Source organism: Muntiacus reevesi, chromosome 4, assembly GCF_963930625.1.
Source record: "Muntiacus reevesi chromosome 4, mMunRee1.1, whole genome shotgun sequence".
Classification (NCBI taxonomy): Eukaryota; Metazoa; Chordata; class Mammalia; order Artiodactyla; family Cervidae; genus Muntiacus; species Muntiacus reevesi.
The window spans coordinates 162,759,781-162,778,934 of NC_089252.1; the positions used below are offsets into that span (position 1 = coordinate 162,759,781).

The following is a 19,154-nucleotide window of genomic DNA, read 5'->3' on the forward strand; positions in this document are numbered from 1 at the left end:
GTAGAATGATTTCTTAAAAGAATAATCTATCACCCTCCAACTCCTGGTGTAAAAGCCTCACACAGTTATTAGCTATATGACCTTGGGCAAATCATAAATTTTCTGTGTCTTAGTTTGCTTATCTTTTAAAAGGAAGGGTTGGACTAAATGATCTTGAGGGTCCTTTCCGCTCTAAAGTCCTAGGATACATAATTTTTCATGAGAAGGCCTAGTTTAATATGTGACAATCTATTCTTTATACAACCAGAGTCACTCTTTAAACCTCAATAAGATCATGTTACCCATGGCTTAAAACCCTTTCACGGCTGCATTTCAAAGAAAACCCAAACTCCTTTTGTTGGTGTGCAAGGTCCCACAGCATCTGGCCCTGCTCTTTTCCTAACCCCATCCCCCAGACCACCTCCTCTTGGTCCTTAATGCACCAACCAAGGCCTTCACACACACAGTTCCCTCTGTCAGGAATGCCTGTCCTTGTCATTTCATCGCTAAGTCGTGTCCAACTCTTGTGACCCCATGGACTGTAGCCTGCCAGGCTCCTCTGTTCATGGGATTTCCCAGGCAAGAATACTGGAGTGGGTTGTCATTTTCTTCTCCAGGGGATCCTCCCAACCCAGGGGTTAAACCCATGTCTCCTGCATTGGCAAGTAGATTCTTTACCACTAAGCACCAGGGAAGCCCTAGGAATGCCTTTCCTCTCCTGTTTAAAAAAAAGTGTATATGTGCGTGTGTCTGTCTACAATTTAACAGCGTGCCCTCTGTAAGAACCTGGTATTTTGCGTTCTTAGTTTTGCTAACTTTCTCTTTGACTTTTCATCTTCTGAAACTGTGGTCATTCTTTGCAACCACAATGATATCTCTCTTCACCCATTCTCCTTGTCTTTCTGAGTTTCTATCTCATTAGTTCTTTTAATACTCAATTTGAATAGGAATTGTGGAAGGGGTCCATGTGAAAGAATGTTTTATACCTTCCATGTTTAACTAGAGTGCCTCTTCCATTATCTCAGCTTTAGAATTTATATCGCCTAGATATCAGGTTCAAAGTCAGAATGAACTTCCCTGATCACATGTCTAAGGAGTTCCTCTTGGGTTTGCATAATAGAGCACCATGTTTGCCTCTTTTCTATCACTGAGCACAACTTATAGCTGAATCCCTGCTTATTGACTTACATATGTTTATGGCTTTTTTTAAGGTCTGTTGCTCTCACTAGAGGGCAACTCAGGGAAGACAGGAACCATGGCTATTTTCTTAAGTCAATTTATACTGAGTGCTCAGCACAGTGCCTCACCATAGCCGATGCTCAAGAATTCTTATCCGTGATGGGACTTCCCAGTAGTTCAGTGGCTAAGACTGCGCTCCTGACACAGGGCACCGGGGTTAGATCCTTGGGCAGGGAGCTAGATCTCGAATTCCACAACTGAGAGTTTATATGCCACATCTACACAGCTGCAAGTAAAGATCCTGAGGGCTTCAGCCAAGACCTGGAACAGCCAAATAAAGAACTATTTTTTTAAAAAAGAATTCTTATTGGTGCATGTTGATAGACACAAAGACCAAATCTTAGACTCCACTGACAACACCACCATCCCAAGGACAATCTGAAAAATAAGAAGGATGAAGATGTAGCACATTGCTAAGGAGGATGCACCCTGGAGCCAGACTTTCTGTGCTCCAATCCCAGAATGACAACTCACTTAGCTGGGCAGATCAACTACGTTAGAAAGTAGATAATAATAGTACACTTATTTTATGAAATGCTTACAAAGATGAAAGTGAGTCAGCATCGTTAGAACTCTTAGAACAATGGCCAGCACATTGTCAGTGCTTTATCAGTGTTGGTTGTTATATATCCGAGTATTCGGCCTGGGAAGACCTTGACTGGGTGAGGATCACACTCTGAAGTTTTGCTTCAAAAATGTAAGTCTAAACTTCCATGGAGTATAAACACATGGACCTTGTAGGTCCAGGAAGTTTAGAATCCAATTTTGGATTCTGGATTCCACCTCTTGGGTTTTCAAGATGTGCCATTTATTCCAATAGTTTATAAAGCAGGTCCCCTTGGGGTAGCCCTGAACAAAAGATTCCTCCTTGGGGATAACTTATGGTGGGGAGGATGGGGTTATTGATTAAAGGAAGGAGGTAATTGGATAAGCTTAAATGAATAGAAGGCCTAGAAGAATGGGGTATGAGGGTGGAGAAAAGTGTTTGGGCACTAGGAAGGCTTTGGCTGAGATGCCAGCTCTATTTTACCAGCTGTGTGACCTTGAACAACTTGCTAGACCTCTTGGTGCTTCAGTTTCCTTGGTATCACAAATATGAGATGCTCCTGCTCATGCTGAGTCACTCAGTCATGTCCAACTCTTTGCAACCTCCCCTGTCCATGGAATTTTCCAAGCAAGAACACTGGAGTGGGTAGCCATTCCCTTCTCCAGGGGATCTTCCCAACCCAGGGATTAAACCCGGGTCTTCTGCACTGCAGGCAGATTCTTTATCATCTGAGCCACCAGGGATGCCCCAGTACATATAAAACTTAGATGAATACCTGATAGAAAAATACTCCAGTATTTAAATTATTTTCACTATGATTAGAATTAGTCAGGACACCTGGGTTTTAATCCCATCTCTGAATCTGACTGGCCTTGTGGCTTTCAGTTCAGTTCATCTCAGTCGCTTAGTCATGTCTGACTCTTTGTGACCCCAAGGACTGCAGCACATCAGACCTCCCTGTCCATCACCAACTCCCGGATGTTACTCAAACTCGTGTCCATTGAGTTGGTGATGCCATCCAACCATCTCATCTTCTGTTGTCCCCTTCTCCTCCCACCTTCAATATTTCCCAGCATTAGGGTCTTTTCCAGTGAGTCAGTTCTTCACATCAGGTGGCCAAAGTATTGGAGTTTCAGTTTTACCATCAGTGAATATTCAGGACTGATTTCCTTTAGGATGGACTGGTTGGATTTCCTTGAAGTCCAAGGGTTTCTCAAGAGTCTTCTCCAACACCACAGTTCAAAAGCATCAATTTTTCAGTGCTCAGCTTTCTTTATAGTCCAACTCTCACATCCATACATGACTATTTGAAAAACCACAACTTTGACTAGATGGACCTTTGTTGGCAAAGTAATGTCTCTGCTTTTTAATTTGCTATTTAGGTTGGTCATAACTTTTCTTTCAAGGAGCAAGTGTCTTTTAATTTCATGGCTGCAGTCACTGTCTGCAGTGATTTTGGAGCCCCCCAAAATAAAGTCTGTCACTGATTCCATTGTTTCCCCATCTATTTGCCATGAAGTGATTGGACCAGATGCCATGATCTTCGTTTTCTGAATTTTCAGCTTTAAGTCAAGTTTTTCACTCTCCTCTTTCACTTTCATCAAGAGGCTCTTTAGTCCTTCTCCGCTTTCTGCCATAAGGGTGGTGTCATCTGCATATCTGAGGTTATTGATACTTCTCCTGGCAATCTTGATTCCAGCTTGTGCTTGTGGCATTAGGGGATTCATTTTCTTTTTCTCTGTCTAAGGGGCTCATCTCTGAAACCGAGTCATCCTATTTCTCTGCAGTTTATGAGTCTGAATGCTGCCAGTGGCTACTTCTGAAGACTGCTTCCACCACTCCCTACCCATACACAGACATGCATACACACGCTCACAAATTCCTTTTCTAGCTCTTGCCAGAACAGTATTTGCCAATCCTGGTCTGCAGCTGCACAAAATTAACCTGCATTAGAGCATTAAGAGTCAGGGGAAGCCAGGCTCCAAGAGGGTTCTCTCGAGCCCCATTTCCTAGTATTCACACCCTGAGCAATCCCTTCCCACAGTGAAGAGAACTGACCAATGTAACCAGTAAGGTTTTTTTTTCCATTTCATTTCATTTTTTAAAAATTGGGGTATAGTTGCTTTTTAGTGTTATGTTACTTTCTGCAGTACAGTGAAGTGAGTCAGCTATATGTGTACATATGTCCCCTCCCTCTTTACCTCCCTCCCACCCCCCAATTCCATCCATCTAGGTCACCAGAGAGCATCCAGCTGAGATCCCTGTGCTATATAGCAGGTTGTCACTAGCTGTCTGTTACAGATGAATGGATAAAGAAGATGTGATACATGTGTACAATGGAATATTATCCAGCCACGAAGAGGATTGAAATTGGGTCATTTGCAGAGACATGGATGGGCCTAGAGTCTGTCATACATAGTGAAGTAAGTCAGAAAGAGAACAAATATCGTATATTAACACATGTATGTGGAATCTAGGGGAAAATGGTACAGATGAATCCATTTGCAGGGCAGGAATAGAGATGCAGATGTAGAGAACAGATGTGTAGACTCGGGATGAGTTGGGAGATTGAGATTGATGTATGTGCACTGCCAATAAGATTTTTAGAAATGTCAGAGAGTGACACCAAGACTAGTTCATGAAAGATATTGAGGCTTTCCCCCTTGTTCTTGGTTCTCCCATTCTGGAGGAAGCCGGCTGCCATGTCTGAAGGACATTCAAGAAGCCCTGTGGAGAGATGCATGTGGTCAGAACTGATGCCTCGTCTCAACGACCAGCACTAAATTGCCAGGCGTGATCCTCCAGCCTCAATGAAACCTGCGTGTGACCCGTCCCAGCCAACGTCGTGACTACAACTTCATGGGAGCCGCCGAGCCAGAATCTCTCAGCTAAACACTCCCCAGACCCAAACCTCAGAAACTGTGTGTGGTTACTCATGCTCCTTTTGTCTCAAGTCTCTACGTTTTGGATAATTTGTTATGCAGTGTAGATAACCAATACAGGGCTCCCTAGAAACATGTTACGGTTATGTACCATTGAGTTAGCTTACAAGTGCCGACCCTCCATCTAATCTTCACACAGACTAAAACCCTGTGAACCTTTCTAAAGCATCACTTATTTCTCTTCCTCTCTAGGTAGCAGACTTGTTTCGTAAGTCTTAACACTTTGGATTATAGTTCCTTTTTTTCTAAGTTTTCTTGTTCTTTGTTTTTTTTGCATATGAAGGCGTTGTTCAGAGGTTTCTTGAATACCCACACCAGTGTCTGGCAAATTTCAAAGTCCTTCATTTGCAGTTCTATTTTCAGGGCCCTGAGAAGGCCCTGTGCAATGTAGTCACACAGTCATATGGATGATAAAATTTGTGAAGGAGCAATAGTTGGTGACAGTCTGTGAGCCCATTCTGTTTCTATTTCACCTGCTCCATCATGCCTCTCCTTGGGTTCTGTGGCGTTCAAGTGGCCGTGGGCATTTTGGGCATTCAGCTGAGAGAAAGTTGAGTTTAATTTGGATGTGGTGGGGTATGTTTTGTGGTTTACAGGCACTTCTGCATGGAGTTAAGCAATTTCTGGCATTCTCAGTGTTGGAATAGCTTCCAGCAATATTCCTGGAAATACTGCCATGCTAACACAAAGGGGCATGACCAGAAGCCCTATCACAATGATATGCCCTGCATCACGTCCTGTGAACTGAAGAGGAGAAGTAAGGCTGGAAATATACAGAGCCAGAAGTTAGCCTGTGAAAACTTCTTCCCATCTTCAGTTGTTTAAAATAGTAAGCCAGAGATTGACTAGGTCAATGTCTAATCAAAAATACCAAAATTTAAGCAATTAATCATTTGACAGACTAACGACTGAATAATCTTTCTATTCACTCTGCAAATAATTATGCTACAAAGTCATTTTCATAGTAAGAAACGAATAACCTAAAAGAAAATATAGCTAAAAAGTAATAATTAAGAAAACCCATATAGATGTGTATCCAAGAGTACAATTCTCATATTTTTCTGGGTTTCACAAAGTCTGAGGTATTTGCTTTTAAAAATGTGTAATGCATTACGGAAAAAGGCATGGCAACCCACTCCAGTATTCTTGCCTGGAGAATCCATGGGTAGAGGAACCTGGCGGGCTACAGTCCCAAGGGTCGCAAAGAGTCGGACAAAATAGAGGGACTGACATAATGCATTATGATTTCTCTTTCTGAATAAGTACACAGTTTCAAACCTAAGTTGCTGTTTACAATTTTATGTTCTTCTAAGGAGACTCCTGGAAACTGAATGTTGCTTCAGTCTCCACAAAACCTGGCTCTCATCCTGATCCTTCCCACCTAGCTCCGGATTCTTGTAGAAAGAGCTCCTCTATTCTGCAGCCCTGTCGCCCACTTGCCTCTGAGTTGAGTTGCTCTCCATTCTGCTTTACCGGTTCTCAGTAGCTCTCATGAGGATCTTCTTCCTTTCGGTTCAGATTCCTTCATTTTCTGAGTGCCTTCTTGCATCTCCGCTGGCAAGTCGCGATTTCTCTCTCCTTGAAACCCAGTTTCCTCTAGAAGCCGCTGTGTACTTTTTCCTTGACAGGAGTTCATGGCAGCCTCAACTACCCCACTGACAGAGAACACTCTCCCGGGTCTCTGTAATTTCCACCTGCCTCTTGGCCACCATTACCCTCACCATTAGCTCCATGAGGTCAGGTAACACATTGGAATCATTCAATGTGTGATGAGTGCAAAAACAGGCACCATGAAGGTTTGTAGAAGAGACCAACTGGCACATAAATTATATCTCTATTGGCATAAACATGAATCTTCATTTAGTCTTCAAAAATTTTTAGTGCCAAGGAGGCAAATTACCCTAAAATCAATTAGCTTGTGGCGAAAGAGTATGTTTTTGCCACAAGGATATGCTCTTTGTTTTCCATTGTTGAGCCTTTATTCCTGAGTTTTCTTTTCCTTCCTCTTTTCTACCCTTTCCCCCTCACCTGTTACTTTCATCTAACACGTGTATGCACGCACACCCACCCACCCACCCACCCACCCACACACACACACACACAAACACAAATACTTATATACACTGGAGGAATTGATTGTGAATTACCTAAGGCTTGTGGTTAGAGTTATTTTATTTAACACTTAAATTTGTTGCCCAATTGGCTGTGAAATCTGGAGAGGGCGAGAATAGGGGAAATCCTATGGTCAGGGATCAGCCATGCCCTGTTCCAGCTGACAGTTTGCAGAAGATGAGGGACATGGATCTTAAAATGGGCCTCAGGAGAGAAAACACAGGTCTAGGACTAAATCTCCTTTAGCTTCTCAGAGTTGACAGGAAGGATGCCTTATTTTCCCAGCAATAATAGATTTCCTTCATTGAGATAAGTGACCTGTAGCTTTATTTCCTTGCAAAGTAGATTATAACCCTCTAAAATGAAACACCTCACCCTATGATATTTTCATGGAATGGAGTGGACAGCTGTTGCATTAGCTTGTCCAGCATCCATTACCTGTGATTCTGATAACAGTCCACTGGGCATAGGATGGTGGGGGCTCACTCCATGCCAGGATCCAGGGATAATACTGTATCAGACATTCTTATCCCAGAAATTAAAATTTGAATAAACTGTCAGAAAATGAAAATTGTAGCCATTCTTTTATCTCAGCCTCAGAGGCCTGAAGAAAGTGTCCTTGTATTCCTGGCCCCAGATCCTCGAAGCTGTTCCAGTAACACCTAGTTCTTTTTTAAAAAATTGAAGTATAGTTGATTTACAATGTTTCAGGCGTACAGCAAAGTGATTCAGTTATATACTTACGTACTTATATACATTTTCTGATTCTTTTCCGATTTAGGTTATTAGAAGATATATAGTAGGTCCTTGTTTTTTTTTTAATCTATTTTATATATAATAGTGTGTATCTATTAATCCCAGACTCCTAGTTTGTCCCTTCCCCCCTTTCCTCTTTGGTAACCATGTTTGTTTTCTATGTCTGTAGGTCTATCTCTGTTTTGTGTATAAGATCTAGTTCTTTTATTTTCAGGGCTTCCCTGGTGGCTCAGATGGCAAAAAATCTGCCTGCAATGCAGGAGACCCAGGTTCAATCCTTGGGGGGGGAAGACCCCATGGAGAAAGGAATGGTTACCCACTCCAGTATCCTTGTCTGAAGAATTCCATGGAGAGAGGACCCTGGGGGCCACAGTCCATGGGGTCACAAAAAGTCAGACACGACTGAGTGACTAACACTTCTTTTATTTTCACTTCTGGGCTCATTCTCTAACCTTTCAACTCTTTTCCTTCTTTTTTTCTTAAGTGTTCCAGTGTGGGTTTCAGTAGCCTGCAGTTGAACCTAGCAGATGCAGATAACTGAAGTGGACCTAAGATGTCAAGAAGAACAAAATCTGGGCCCAGACCATGATCATTGCACAGTTGGAAAACACTTACTTTTCTGACCCCATTTCTTTTCCGTTTTCACTTCGATATGAAGCCACAGATTTCCCTTCCTTCCCGCACCATCACCTCCACAACGCTCAGTGCCATGACGCCTTTTCCAATTTCTCCCTAAAAGCACCTCGTCTCCGGAAAGGCACTGACCCCAGCCGTCGTTTACTTGGTCAACTCAGACCATCTATTATATGTCAGACACTTTTCTGGATGCTTGTGATACAACAGCAAAATCTCTGTTGCAATGAGAAAGCAGACATCAGGTAAACGGATGAATTAACAATATAACTGAACAGAGTGATAAATACTACAAAGGGTGACGAAAGAGAAGGCTGGGTGGTCTGGGACTGAGCGCTTGAGTGCTTTGTAGCTCAGTCGTGTCTGACTCTCTGTGACCCCACCCCATGGACTGTACCCACCAGGCTCCTCTGTCCATAGGATTTTCCTGCAAGAGTACTGGTGTGGGTTGCCATGCCCTCCTCCAGCAGATCTTTCTGACCCAGGGATCGAAACCTGTGTCTCCTGCGTCTCCTGCATTGCAGGTGGATTTTTTACTACTGATCTCCCAGGGAAGCCCTTCCCCCAAGAGCAGTCATTACAGCGGAGCTGGGAGTCATTTGTGGGAACTAGACGCTTAAAAATATGGATGCAGGGAGGACAGTTATAAGGGCAGATGTACAGTCAGTACAGGACCAGACCTGGTGTAGTTTGGTGGTGTGTGGGAGAGAGGGAAGTATAAGAAGTCAGGGATGTATGCTGGGGCCAGATCATCTTGGGTTTTGTAGACTCTGGTAAGAAGGTTTTATTTTATTCTCATTGCAATGTAAACATTAGAGAGACATGACATGATTTTTTAAAGATTTTTTAAAAATGTTAAACATGATTTTTAAAAGATAACTGCATTATGGATAATCAATCATAGACCAGAGAATCCAGCTGAGAGGCCATCACAGTAATCAATGCAAGAAATAATAAGGCTTGGGCAAAAGTGGATACGGAGAAATGGGAGAGAATATTTTGGAAGTGGAAGAGCAGGTGTTGAAAAAAGATGCCATTTGCTGAGATGACAACAGAGGAGGTAGCAGTGTGATGGAGAAGTGAACTCAAGAGCTGTTTCAGCTGTGTTCAATGTAAGTTTGCCCATCAGACAGCCAACGGGACTATCTGGGGTCCAGTGGAGGAGTCCAGGGTGATATAAAGCTGGGAGTTGTTAGGATACGAGTGGTACTGAAGGCTGTGAGATTAGGTGAAATATCTAAGGGGAACATCACAAGAGAAGAGAAGAAGGTCATGGACCAAACCTTGGAGTGTTGACTACTGCAACATTGAGCCATCATTATTCATTTAATTAATAATCTTAATCAATATCTTCAGTGCTTCCCAGCATCAGGGTCTTTTCAAATGAGTCAGTTCTTCACATCAGCCAAATATTGGAGCTTCAGCTTCAGCATCAGTCCTTCCAATGAATATTCAAGACTGATCTCCTTTAGGATGGGCTGGTTGGATCTCCTTGCAGTCCAAGGGATTCTCAAGAGTCTTCTCCAACACCACAGTTCAAAAGTATCAATTCTTCGGTGCTCAGCTTTCTTCACCGTCCAACTCTCACATCCACACATGACCACTGGAAAAACCATAGCCTTGACTAGATGGACCTTTGTTGGCAAAGTAATGTCTCTGCTTTTTAATATGCTGTCTAGGTTGGTCATAACTTCTCTTTCAAGGAGCAAGCGTCTTTTGATTTCATGGCTGCATTCACCATCTGCAATGATTTTGTAGTCCCCAAAAAGTTTTTTCCAACTGTATAACAGTCTGTCACTGTTTCCGTGGTTTCCCCATTTATTTGCATGAAGTGATGGGACCAGTTATCATGATCTTTGTTTTCTGAATGTTGAGCTTTAAGCCAACTTTTTTACTCTCCTCTTTCACTTTCATCAAGAGGCTCTTTAGTTCTTCTTCACTTTCTGCCATAAGGGTGGTGTCATCTGCGTATCTGAGGTTATTGAAATTTCTCCTGGCAATCTTGATTCCAGCTTGTGCTTTATCCAGCCCAGTGTTTCTTATGATGTACTCTGCATATAAGTTAAATAAGCAGGGTGACAATATACAACCTTGACGTACTCCTTTCCCAATTTGGAACCAGTCTGTTGTTCCATGTCCAGTTCTAACTGTTGCTTCCTGACCTGCATACAGATTTCTCAGGAGGCAGGTCAGGTGGTCTGGTATTTCCATCTCTTTCAGAATTTTCCACAGTTTGTTGTGATCCACACATTCAAAGGTTTTGGCATAGTCAATAAAGCAGAAGTAGATGTTTTTCTGGAACTCTCTTGCTTTTCCGATGATCCAGCACTTGTTGGCAATTTGATCTCTGGTTCCTCTACCTTTTCTAAATCCAGCTTGAACATCTGCAAGTTCATGGTTCACATACTGTTGAACCCTGGCTTGGAGAATTTGTAAAGATTGAAGGCGAGAGGAAAAGGGGACCACAGAGGATGAGATGGTTGGATGGCATCACCAACTCAATGGACGTGAGTTTGAGTAAACTCTGGGAGTTGGTGATGGACAGGGAGGTCTGGCATGCTCCAGTCCATGGGGTCTCAAAGAGTCGTACACGACTGAGTGACTGAACTGAACTGAACTGAATCAGTATCTTAATCCGCATCTTTGACCTTGATGAGTTTACAGTTAAGGATGGTATTTTTAAAGCATTTTTTAAAATGGCAGGAATATTCCTCAAAAGAAATCATGTAGCTCAATCTAAATCTAAAATTGGAAGTGCTCTGGTTGTTGCTGGTTGGGGGTGGAGGCTAGCCCCAAACCCTACACTCTAGATTCCCTCAGACACCCTTTCTCAACCCCACACTTACACTCAAAATGATCTCTGAGGACTCACTGTGGAACTCGATGGATACATGGAGAACAGAGCAAAAAATCTCTGACCTTCACGTCTCTGATCAAAGGTCACCTCTTTGATAAGAGAATATAGAAAAATTACAGATTGTCTGCATGCCTACCCTTAGTCCTCCTCTGATACTTTTAGCCTATGCTTTACTTTTATAATTTTATTTTTTTTTAAGATTTTTTAATACGGAATATTTTTAAAGTCTTTATTGAATTGGCTACAATATTGCTTCTATTTTGCTTCTGTTTTGGTTTTTTGGCTGTGAGGCATGTAGAATCTCATCTCCTTCATCAACCATTGAACCTGCATCCCCTACATTAGAAGGGGAAGTCTTAACTACTGGACACCCAGGGAAGTCCCCGACTCTTTTTATAACTCACATATAAAATAGTAACTGGGGATTTCCCTGGCAGTCCAGTAGTTAAGACTCTGAGTTCTCAACACAGGGAGCGTGAGTTCAATCCCTAGTCAGGGAACTAAGATCCCGCATGCTGTATGGCACAGCCAAAAAAAGAAAATGCTAACTATATGCTTTACTTATTTTTATTGTATTTTGAACTGTCACTCTTTGCTAGCGAATAAGCTCCACAAAGCAGTCATTTTTTTCCTGTATACTGATGTTTCCTACACGCTTATAAGTAGTGACTGGCACATGATAGCACTCGGTCAATGATCCTGGAATGGTTGAATGAATGAATGAACTAATGTTAGAAAAGATGCAATTCCTCAGTGAGCGCAGTATTTTTTAAATCTTTCAAATATTTAATGAATATCCAGATTATCTACTCTGTGCCCAATAATACAGGAAAAGGAAAGGCATTTAGAAAATTAAATTTCAAATAAGGGTTTGTCTTATTCTAGGTATCTTGGAGAACTCGGTGGTGTAACTTCTGACTCTAGACAAAAGTAATATTTCCTTCTTATTTTAAGTGGTAGATTGGAATGCTGGTCTCAATTTTCCACTCTTATCCTAGAAAAGCAGAGACATTACTTTGCCAACAAAGGTCCGTCTAGTCAAAGCTATGGTTTTTCCAGCAGTCATGTATGGATGTGAGAGTTGGACCATAAAGAAAGCTGAGAGCCGAAGAATTGATTTTTGAACTGTGGTGTTGCAGAAGACTCTTGTGAGTCCCTTGGACTGCAAGGAGATCCAACCAGTCCATCCTAAAGGAGATCAGTCCTGGGTGTTCATTGGAAGGACTGATGCTGAAGCTGAAACTCCAATACTTTGGCCACCTCATGTGAAGAGTTGCCTCACTGGAAAAGACCCTGCTGCTGGGAAGGACTGGGGGCAGGAGGAGAAGGGGAAGACAGAGGATGAGATGGCTGGATGGCATCACCGACTCGACGGACTTGGGTTTGGGTGGACTCTGGGAGTTGGTGATGGACAGGGAGGCCTGGCGTGCTGCGGTTCATGGGGTCGCAAAGAGTCGGACACGACTCAGCGACTGAACTGACTGACTGACCCTAGAAAAGCATTCTGGTTCCGTATCACTTGCCATATAACTTTGCAGTGCCTCCTTGTAGAGCAGATAGGACATTCATCTCTGACTTGGGCTTTGCCATGCTACTTGCTTTGGCTGATGGAAAGAGACCAGATTTGTTTTGGGAGGAGGCTTTCACGGTGCTTTCATGATAGGGCTTGTCCTGGGCTTTTGCCATCTGCCAGGAAATGAGCAAGGCCCAGTCAGCCACTGGTCCCAGAATGAGAGACCAGGAGAGAAAACCTGAATCCAACCCAAAGTCTGACACTGAGCCACCTGCCAATCCACAGACCCATGAGCAAAAAGTTAATATTTGTTGCTGTTATAAACCACTGAGAGTTAGGGGTTGTTTATTCCCCAGAATTAGCACTTAGAAATCTGACTAATATAGTCACAAGTAAATATAATGAACTTTATAACAGTGGCTCTCCTTGATGGAATTTAAAATGGAAAAAAAAAAAAATCCACCTTCCATTAAAACTGGAATTAGAACGCATTTCCTGGATTTTCTTAAAACACTAATAAAGCAAAATTGAGGCCTATTTCCCAAGGGAAATGTGATTTAAGGTGTGATTCTAAGGAAGGTAGAATGATTTGGCAAGAAAAAAGCAGAAAGTTGAGTCCTAGCAGATTATGCCCTTCCCCTGCGTGAGACACAAGAAGTCTAGTAATTCCTGAACGGTTCTGCATCTAGAAAATGAGGGCAGCCAAGCATATGGTTGCTAAGGTAACGTTCTCTCTAACATCAGATTCCCCATCCTTATGGAGAAGCAGAAGAAATGTTATTATGTGGTAATAGAAGTAAAGTACTCTATTGATGGATGGAAACAATTAAGAATTTAAAAAAAAAATTCCATGCAATTGATTTATTTTATTGGGTTGGCCAAAAAGTCATTTGAGTTTTTTGATTTGTCTTACAGAAAAACACAAATGAACTTTGGGGCCAACCCAATACTATTGTATATAGAGCTTTAAAAGCAAATGGAAAGAAGAAAGTGAAAGTGAAGTCACTCAGTAGTGTCCAACTCTTTGCAAACCCATGGACATAGTCCATGGAATTCTCCAAGCCAGAATACTGGAATGGGTACTCTTTCCCTTCTCCAGGGAATCTTCCCAACCCAGGGATCAAACCCAGATCTCCCACATGGCAGGCGCATTCTTTACTGGCTGAGCCAAAAGGGAAGCCCAAACATACTGGAGTGGATAGCCCATTCCTTCTCCAGGGGATTGTCCCGACCCAGGAATTGAACCAGGATCTCCTACATTGCAGGTGGATTCTTTACCAACTGAGCTATCAGAGAAGAGGACAACCTCAAATCGAATCACATTGAAAGGATACAACTCCAGTCAGTAAGAAAGGTTGTTCTACAGAAAGGCTCATGGACATTTTTCTTTGATAAGAAAATAAGTAGAAACGCACATTCAGTTTTCTCATAACTGTTTTGTTGAACTGATGTACTAACTTGGCAGAGCCTCACTCCAGGTTGTTGTCCAATGTCTGGAGCAGAGGCAGAGCGGTCAAAATGTTATTCTCAGAAAGGCAAACTTTATGGGAGGAATTCCTTTTTAGCTGTCTCCCTGCCCCTCCTCGACTCTTCTTTAAGAAAGATTATCTGTCTCAGTAAAAAGTCTTGCCTTTTCCTGATCACTTTTTGCAGTCTGCCTGCACCCAGCAATCTGCTACAGCAATCTGCTTTGTTCCATCAGGAGCTCTGTCATCTCTCAAGGCAGAGAGAATCATCAATGGCATCTCACTTCAACAAATTAGCCACAGTGTTTACACTGCAAGTCCTGGGGTTTGAGCTTTCTTGAGTCTCAAGAAATTCCCAGGATTCTAATGTTTTTCCAAGGGGGAGGGTTTGGAGCCATTACATTTTACCTCTTTTGCTTAGCTATTATTCCATTATTCTTTGTGATCCTACTGAGGGCTTTAGGCTGAGATCTTGGGAATATTCCCACACGCACGCACACACACACACTCATTAAGTGATGCAAATAAAGAAGCCACTACAGTGCAAGGGAAGGAAACTGACGTGAGAGGGAGGAAGCCCAGAGTCTTACATTCTAGTTCTCACTCAGGTTAAATCCTCCTTGAGTAACTTTAGAATCATTTCTCCCTCATATTTTCTTTCTTCTACTGTCAAGTGGAGACTGATAGGGTTGGGCTAGACTATTCCAGCTCTAACATTCTATAACTTTAGACTTCTAACTGGTAGCTTGATAGGGATGACCTTTCTTAAGGCCAGATCATAGGAAACCATCATGAATCAGTTCAATGGTCAGCTTTCATCTCAAGCAGGAGGTGTTCTCATGATAGGGATATACTGAAACGACAGCCCCAAGGGACCACACATCCTTGCCTCAATGCCTATATAGAGTTACTAACACAGCTACAAACAGAGGTGTATGTAACAAAGCTGTTGTAGCCGATGCCACCCCTCTATTTTATGGTACTGGTCTTCTGAACCCAGAGTTCTCAGCCTTGGAAGAGCTCTTGTTATAGGGCCAAGGCTAAGGGAACAACATAGAAAAACATCCCAGTCAAAGGTGACCTAACTAACTTCCAGAGGTTCCTTTTAAGGCCCAGGGTCAATGTATGGAAGAATGGGCTTATTAATCAAAGATGCTGATCTGCTCAATGTCTAATTATACCTGTCACTTGTGTAGCCCATATCCCAGCCTGACGTGGTTTCCTTCTCTGAAGTCACATAGCTGTGTTTGCAGACTGGTTTTTAGTTGCTCTGTGTCTTTTCTGTGTGACATGTCTCTTCTACGTGACAGTTCAAAATTGTCCAGAGAAACCAAAGCCTCCCTATAGAGCAACCCAGCAACCCAGACCACACAAACCCTCTCTCTCTTCCTCTGACTCCCCAGCCCCCAGCCTGCTGTTGAATTCCCAGCCATCTCTCAAGGCCAAGCTCAAATCCTTCCTCCTCCAAGAAGTCTTTCTTGATCCCTTCCCCACCAGACTTAATCCCTCCTTTCCTTCTACCCCCAAGCACTTTGTGCTCTTATTATTCTAGCACTTACTTACCTGAGTCTGTCTTATATTAATGTTGTTTTATGCATATGTCTTTCCCATGTCACTTTGAGCTTCTAGAGTGCAGAAATAAGTTTTTTGTTTTCTTTCCATTATTTGCAGTATACAGTAAAATGCTTTGCACGCAGTGGGCACTTAAAATTGTTCCATGGAATGTGAGGGTAGAAAATGAATGAAGTACAAGGCGTGTCTTACCCATTATTTTATTTTCAATAGCAAAATGCTTTCTATGTAGTGAACTCTTAAAATTGTTGGGTCATTTATAAATGCATTAAGCTACACAAAAATGCTAAGGTAGAAAACCAATTAGCTTCGTAATTTGTTCGTATTGCATATTAAAATAAATTCAGTCTGTGTAATCGATGTCAAGAATGAAATTTGCCAGTAATATTCATTTAGAAGTAAATGCTCCTTTCATTCACCCAATGAATTTATTTATAACGAGTCTCTACACACTTTAATTTGGAAGGAATGCATACTTTTAATGAAACACTCAGAGTATTTAATTAATCATTTACAACAAGCCATAAAAGACATGAAAACCATCTTTCCATTTAAATGGCTGTTTCCTAGTATAACAAACTTTTCCACTCCTACTCAAGGCAAGTACAGTCATTTCTGTTACAGCACTTTACATTTGTCAACTTTGCCATCTCCTCGTTCTTTTTGTCCTTTTTTTCTTTCTTGCGCTCAATCAATTAAACTAAATCAAAGGCTATTAAAGTGATCTTGGTCTATCGCAGCCTCTTTCTGCCCCTCCCTCCACTCCACCTAATGTCATAACATCTTTCACATACACTTCTTAAAATTCTCAAAAGTATTCTCTGAAGTTTGAGCTTTACAGACTTGTAACGAAAATGCAGTATCTTGCCTAATTGCCATTTTTTCCACACCTCCTTTCCATACAGGGTTCTGTGCAGTTCACTAAAATCCAACTGTCTTTGGATAACTTGTGTTCCTTGGGCGAAGTTAAGCAAGCCATGTGCTCATTGTCTGCGACGTGTGCTTCGACTCTCCCCACAATAATGCTATTATAAAGTGGTGAAGTTTGACGTAAGCCAATGCCGAATCTGCTAGCACAGAACAGTTCCATTGGAGGGACTTCCATTTTCTTTTATACAAAAGACAGAGAGATACACTTCAAATTTTTCACAATGACCATTCATTCAAACAAACATTTGTTCCTTGGTTACTGAGCATCTGTTATGAGATAGGTGTTGTTCTAGAAGGGTTTCAGTCTTGTCAGGGAGATGGATTAGCATTAAACTTCTCAATGCAGTGCAGCCAGTGCTACAATAAAGTACATGCTCCAGTCTCCCACAGGGAAACAGACGATCGATAGAATGTGACCAAGGAACTCTAGTGGGGTTTTATGGAAAATCAATACAAAGATAAATTGGACCTTGAAAAGTGTAGACAAGCTGTATTTAAAATAGATAACCAACGAGGACCTACGGTGTAGCACAGGGAACTCTGCTCAGTGTTATGTGGCAGCCTGGATGGGAGGGGAGTTTGGGGGAGGATGGATACCTGTTTATGTTTGACAGGGTTTCTTTGCTGCGCACTCGAAACTATCACGGCACTGGTTATCAACTATCAGCTCAGTTCAGTTGAGTCGCTCAGTCGTGTCCGACTCTTTGTGACCCCGTGAATCGCAGCACGCCAGGCCTCCCTGTCCATCACCAACTCCCAGAGTTCACCCAAACCCACGTCCATCGAGTCGGTGATGCGATCCAGCCATCTCATCCTCTGTCGTCCCCTTCTCCTCCTGCCCCCAATCCCTCCCAGCATCAGGGCTTTTTCCAATGAGTCAACTCTTACTCCAATATAAAACAAAAAGTTAAAAAAAAACTATAGAGTACAATACGAGAGTTAGGGCTTGTGCTTACATAGCAATGGCACGGTAGGGAACCTATTGGTATTAGAGGAAAGATATAGTCATGCTTTGTTAGGTTCTTCTCTGATGGTTCAGACGGTAAAGAATCGCCTGCAATGCAGGAGACCCAATGTGGCCCCAGTCCTTGGTTTCTCCCCTCTGACCTTCTCATCTGGTACCAATTGTGACAAAACTTTCATCAGAGATCACTTTATTGTAATCCTCCATAAGAGCCAGGGAATAAACGGGGAATGGCACCCCCGAAGTGATTTGCTCATTTTCTTCCATAAACATACATCTCACATTGTTCATCATAATTAAACAGCAAAGGCACCAGGCAGGAACTCTGTTTCACAAAAGAATCTCTATGTTCTTGGCTTTCACACTTCAAAAAAAGAAAAGAGAATTTTAGCACAACAGTACAGAGTCTGGACTTCAGCTGCCGTGCCGATGATAGTGGCCACTAGCCACATGTGGCTATTTAAATGTCAACAAGGTTAAAATGAAATAAAATTAAAAATTCAGTTTCTTAATCACCCTAGCCACGTTTCAAGTGTTCAGTAGCCACATGGAGCCAGGGATTATCCAGCTGGGCAGTGCCAATATTCAATACTTCTGGCATCACAGAAAGTTCTACTGGACAGTATTGCTTCAGAAGCTTATGGTTCAGGGACCTTGGGCAAAGCCCTCTATGCCTCAGTTTCCTCATCGGTGAATGGGATAATAAATAGTGCCTATTTCACAAAGATTAAATGAATTAATATTTGTTAAGAACTTAGAACAGTTCACGGCACATGTCAAGCCCTGTCTAAGTGTATGTTAAACCAATAAAAAAACACACTTCATTTACACATCTGAAATATGGCGGCCACGTCCAAATAACATCCGATGTGAACAAAAGCTGGTGGGTGAGGAATCGATTCCTATTGTTTCCCACCAGCTGAGGTTCTCTTCCCACCTCTTCCCTTGGCCTCTACTCATGTTTGTTTTGTTCAGCTGGGAAGACCACCAAGCAGGAGTCCTTTTCTATTGCACAGTGAGTGCTTCATAAATATTTATACTAGAAATAATAATGATGTATATGGAAAAGAATCGTTCCATCATCTTGGAATCGTAGCCACTGCCAAAAAGTAGATGACTTCAAGCCCCCTCAGCTGTGCTCCATAGCAGATTAGGAGAGGAAGTGAAAAACTCAACTTGTTTGGGGATTTATGATGAGAAATAGTTCTGTTAACTGAAGTCTCTTGGATCCAACCCAGGCTGGTAATCCCACTTGGATATATATTTGGGTGTTTTATCATAAATACAAAAAAAGTGCCTGAGACACTCAAAGTGTGTGTTGTTGAATGAAATTCTTCCTCACTCCCCACTTCATGGGGATGATGGACAGATTGTGAAGAGAGAAACTGATGTCATCAGGGTATGTGCCCAAACTGCAGACATCCATTCCTCCTGGCCTGGGAGATTTTTGTTCCTGCGCTTAACATGGTATATGACAATGACTTGCATGGGCCTCGTTATCAAAAATGTGCCTTTTCTCCTGCCGTCTTTGTACCAGCTTCGCCCTCTGTCTCCCCTCTTACTATCCAAACTCGCTTCATCCTCTAGGTCCCTATAAAATATCCTCCCTCTAGGTGGCCTTCTCTGATCACCCCAGCTGGGCAT

General features: G+C 42.3%; 1 long non-coding RNA gene across 3 annotated transcripts in view; it reads left to right on the forward strand.

The window, feature by feature from the left end:
- The window catches only part of LOC136167244 (uncharacterized), a 303,769-nt gene that overhangs the window by 234,952 nt on the left and 49,663 nt on the right, over positions 1–19,154 (forward strand). Inside the window, exons 2-3 of one of the 3 annotated variants that reach the window (XR_010663072.1) lie at positions 3,999–4,188; positions 4,455–8,585. The exons of the other annotated variants lie outside the window; for them this stretch is intronic. This is a non-coding gene — a long non-coding RNA (uncharacterized lncRNA). Of the gene's footprint in view, positions 1–3,998; positions 4,189–4,454; positions 8,586–19,154 lie in introns of those variants that run through there. 3 annotated transcript variants of the gene reach the window in all.